This window comes from Chrysemys picta, chromosome 4 (assembly GCF_011386835.1).
Source record: "Chrysemys picta bellii isolate R12L10 chromosome 4, ASM1138683v2, whole genome shotgun sequence".
Classification (NCBI taxonomy): Eukaryota; Metazoa; Chordata; order Testudines; family Emydidae; genus Chrysemys; species Chrysemys picta.
In genome coordinates, this window is record NC_088794.1 from 129,061,789 (window position 1) to 129,066,712 (window position 4,924).

At 44.0% G+C, this 4,924-nt stretch overlaps 1 long non-coding RNA gene across 1 annotated transcript; it reads left to right on the forward strand.

Moving 5' to 3' along the window:
- The first annotated feature begins 342 nt into the window (after window positions 1-342).
- Window positions 343-4,550, forward strand: LOC135983194 (uncharacterized). The gene is made up of 3 exons (XR_010600747.1): window positions 343-468; window positions 2,089-2,174; window positions 4,010-4,550. It is a non-coding gene; the product is annotated as an uncharacterized LOC135983194 (long non-coding RNA).
- Window positions 4,551-4,924: the final 374 nt, after the last annotated feature.

A 4,924-nucleotide genomic window follows, 5' to 3' on the forward strand; every position in this document is an offset into this window, starting at 1 on the left:
GGGATTGAAAACTGCAACACAAGCCTCCCTTCCAACTCCCACTGGCTGTCTTCATTCAGCTGCTGCCAGCATGAGTCCAACAGGGAAGGTAGGAGGAAGAAGTAGGGAAATGAAAGGAAAATGTCTTTGTGGCTAGGGGAAATCCACTCATTTCTGGGCCAAAAGGCCAGCTTGCCCCTTCTTAAGTCAGATAGAAACCAGACCTAAGGCTGTGTCACTATCCTGATTATTTGTTCAGTTTAGTTGCTAAATGGGGAAACAGAAGAGAGAAAGAAAGTATAAGGATTCGATAAACAATAGTCATGGGATCATTGCCTTAGCACTCAGTCATCTTTTCCCACCAAGGCAACCCATGTGTGCTGTGGAAGTTATAACAACTCAGTACTTGACAGGGACCTGCAAACACATGGAAGGATCTTGACCTTTCCTCAGAGCAATTTAGAGCAGCGAAAAGATCCCAGAACCAAGGTAAGAGCCTTTTGGATGTTAAAAATCTAAAGAGATTTGTCAGAATTGTGTTTCCTCTGCTGACTATGGCAATGCCCCTAGAAATTCACCAAAGAAACTGTTTCAACATTGGAAAATTGGTTCTATAAAGATTCAAAGGAGATAATGGAGACATAAGGGTTGGGAAAAGAAAATGAAGGCAAAGAAAGGTTTGATTGTCTGGAGGAATGCAACACTTCGATACAGATCTTCTGACTGTATTTCTTCAAATCAATAGAGTGAGACAGATTATCATATGGTGTAAACTGGTGCAGTTCAATTAGCATCAATGGAGCTATGCTGATTTACATCAGCTCAGCATCTGGCCATGTGGTTATAAATGTACTTGTTATATATCAATGTGTGGAACCTCTGTCACTGTTGAGTAAGGAAGTGGGGAATGGCTTCAGGGATCAAAGATCGTGCTGCATCTAGGATGGTGTAGGGACAGATCAGGGAACAACTGCAGACTGCCACTAAGAGATCAGCTGCTTAGCTTACTGTGTTCTATGCTGCAAAATAATTTATTAAATACAAGCTCTCCATGTCTTACTGAGAACAACACCACACTCAAATCTAATGTTTTCTCCAAACCAAACATTTGTATCTGTTTTCATATATAACAAAGAAAAAAATAAAAGAAAAATCAGGTGTGGGAGCCGGAGGGAGTGTATGCGAATCCTGGCCCTGAAGTTTTCATTCTACATTTCTAGAGCAGATTGGGAATTTTCCATCTGAGGAATCTTCTAATGGAAAAATCACTTTGCACAAAATTGAAATTTTCCATGGAAAATATTTCCCATCAGAAAATTGTTCCTGGCTCTGGCTCCCCCACTCCTTGGCAGCCTGTTGGGTGGATTGTGGTAGATCCCCACTTTCCAGGCTCCTTGGCTCTGGGACAGGAGAACTACTGATCCCAGAAAACATATTTTGTTTTAGAAATGCTAAAAAGTTCCAGCAATGGGAATGTTTTAGTGTTTCCAAATTAAAATATTGCAGGATTTCAGTTCTGTGAAAAATTTAGTTTCTCTGACTTTTTATCCTGATTTGGGATGAACATTTTCCCAAACATTCAAAAATTTTCATGGAGGTGAAATTTGTTTTTTGGCCAGCTGTGTACATTTCTCACTAGGCTCATGAGCACAATGCAGAATGAGATTATTAGCAATCAACCTTAGCAGTTAACTGGTTTCTTTCTTTCTCTTTTTCCCTTCTGTCTGTCTGTCTGTCAAATTGGGAAGAGAGACAAAGGAGAAATATGGAGGGGAATAGGTTCCCCTCCGTCTCCCCTCTGCTTTGATGATTCTAGGAGAGAAAACAGAAAAGGCACTTAATATATCTATGCCTCCCATTCCCCACATTGTTTCGTTATCCAATCTCTTGCATTACAGAAAGCACTCAACCTTTATACCTCTCTCAAGCCTTCCTCTCTCCTGCTCTTCTCCTAGTGTTTCAAGCTCTGCCTCCCAACTGTCAACATTTTAAAAATTCTTAATGATGCAACCTGTGGTTACCACGGTAACTAATTTCATTGCCTAGGTGGCAGTGATCATATGATGAGTATTGCCATTGAAATTTTGAATAATTTTCTTTTTCTTTTAGATTGAACTAGGCCTTCCACTGTTTCTTATTCTACCCAATGAGGAAACCTATCAGGCATTACATTAGGACATTATTACAATCTGCTGGTATGTTGGGTTTTTTTTTTTCTTCAGCAGGGTAGAGAATAACACCTCTCTTCCCTGAAAAATAAAACAATTAAAACAAGAAGTCATTGATTTATCGTTGACCAATGTGAAGCTTTCTACATAGTCTGATAACAAGGAGTCCAGTGGCAACTTAAAGATTAACAGATTTATTTGGGCATAAGCTTTTTACCCACGAACGCTTATGCCCAAATAAATCTGTTAGACTTTAAGGTGCCACTGGACTCCTCGCTGTTTTTATGGATACAGACTAACACGTCTACCCCTCTGATACAAGTCTGATGTAGCCAGAGCTGCCAATTGCGTGTAATGCAGCTAAATTTCATTTACTGTTTAAAAATGTCCATTTCAAATCAATTCTTAGGGATTGACATTAGTGGTTAGAGGTGCTGCCAGATTCAGATGTCCTTACTCAGATTTTACCCAGGCAAAATTTCCAGTAGACTCAGTTGTGCTTTTTGCTGTGCTGGTTGTAAGTCAGTGTTTTTGGCTGGGCTCTGTAACTTGCCTTAGCTCAGTTAGCAAGGTGCTTAGAGACCATGGTGGTAGGCACAGTATTAAGACCTGACTAGACTAGGATAGAATTAGCTATTTTTTTACTTAAACCAGCAGCATTAGGGCATGTCTACACTTGCCATTTAAAGCACAAAAAGTCCCTTTTTTGCGCAAAAACCACGGGAGCATCTACACTTGTTAATGACTTTTTGCAATGGAACTCCGAAGTTTCACCGCAAACAGAAAACCACCTCCACGAGAGGCATACAGCTCTTACTGCTGATCCTTTTGTGGTGCTGTGCAAGTGAAGACACGTTCTTCCTGTGTAAACCGCTTTTAGCCTCCGGAGGATATCCCACAGTGCCTAGGTGACCACACTGGCCAGCCTCTCTGCTGCTCTGACACCAGGTAAACGGACGTCCTCCCCTCCCTCTGTAAAGCCCTGGGAAGTTTGAAACTCCCTTTCCTGTTGTGAGTGCTCATCTGGCCAGATGGCCATGGCTGCTCCACGTAGCAAATGATCCCCCGCTTGGAGCATTGCCGAGCCACTGGACTTGATCAGTGTTTGGGGAGAGGAGGCTGTGCAGTTCCAGCTGCGTTCCACCATAGGAATTTCAGTACCCATGAGCAGATTGCACACAGCTTGCAGGAGAAGCGGCATAACAGGGATACCCTGCAGTGCAGAACAAAGGTGAAGGAGCTGAGGAACGCATACCACAAGGTGAGGGAGGCAAACTGTTGGTCTGGTCCTGCGCCCCAAAGCTGCCATTTTTACAGTGAGTTGGATGCAATCCTAAGTGGTGACCCCACCTCCATTGCAAAGAGCCCAGTGGATTCGTCTGCATGGCCGGAGACAGTGGAAAGTGGCCCTAGCCAGGGGGAGGAGGAGGTCATAGATGAAGAGGAGGCAGCTGAGGAAGTTGTGGAGCCCATTGCTGCGTGCACTCAGGACCCCTTCTCAGCTCTGGAGGTGTCTAGCCAGTGTGAGCGGCCACTGTCTGCTGAGGCAGAGGCAGGAGAGCAGAGCTCTGGTAAGTTGCTTTGCTCTGACAATGCATAACGCATGTGGAGGACACAGAAGAGTAGTAAGGTGGCTGTGTTTGTGTGCTGGGTGCCCTCCCTTCATGCTTGCCCTTTTCAGAATGGGTGTATGCAATAAACCCTATAACCCGGCATTCCCTCACCATTGCTGGGTTCTTGTGCCTCATGGGCGCTTGATTTTTGTCACCAAGAGAGTGATTTCTTACCAGTGGTGTATTGCAACGTACACAGTGATTCCTGTATGTATGTATCACAGCAATGTGTTGCTCTTGTCTTCCCAGAAATGACTCTGGAAGACCCACCCCTCACTGTAGCAGAGCGTCTGCGACGCCTAAGAAAGCAGCCAAGATGTACTAAAGCAGACGCGTTTCGTGAGGTGATTCTGCACTCGCAAGGGGAGATACATGATAATAAATGGAGAGAAACCACGTCAAAGTGGAAAGAGGGAGAGAACCAAGACCGAAAAGAGAATACATTCCATAGGGAAGCCACAGAGAGGCTAATCAATGTTTTGGAGCGTCAGACAGATCTGTTGCATTCTCTCATTACACTGCAGACCTGATTCCTGCCCGCCCCCCATTGCAGCAAATGCAGAATTCTTTCCCATGCAGTCCCCAAACTCCCACTGCACATTCTTATAGGCTCAATGCAAATTTTTTCCATTCCCCCACAATCCACATCCCCAGACAGCTTGTCAAATGACAGCTGGAGTTATACACAGCTGTGAGGTGTACGGGCCCCCCACTCTGTTCACCACCATCACTGAGGATGTGAATGTGGTGTTTTCTCTTTTTTTAAATAAAAGCACATTTTTTTCAAAAAGAAGCAAGCTTTATTTTTGTGTTCACATTTCTGTACATGTCATCACAGCTACAAGTCAACTAGCACTTCATCTTCACTGAAATCACAGACAGAACCGCCATGTAGCACAGCACATGCTGTTAACACTTCCTTTCCCAAGCACAGCAACAAACTTTAATGATTTTCATTTTCAAAATTTTCCCTCAAGGAAAAGACAGATCCTAACTGCCCCATGTTGTGCCCCTCTAATAGCCCTGGTATCTGGCTGCAGAAACTCAGCAGCCAGGCGTTCGGCCTCCACGCTCCACATATGAGTAAACCTTTCGCCCTTCCCCTCACAAATGTTATGTAACGTTCAGCACGCTGCAATAACCAGGGGAATATTTTCCTCACTC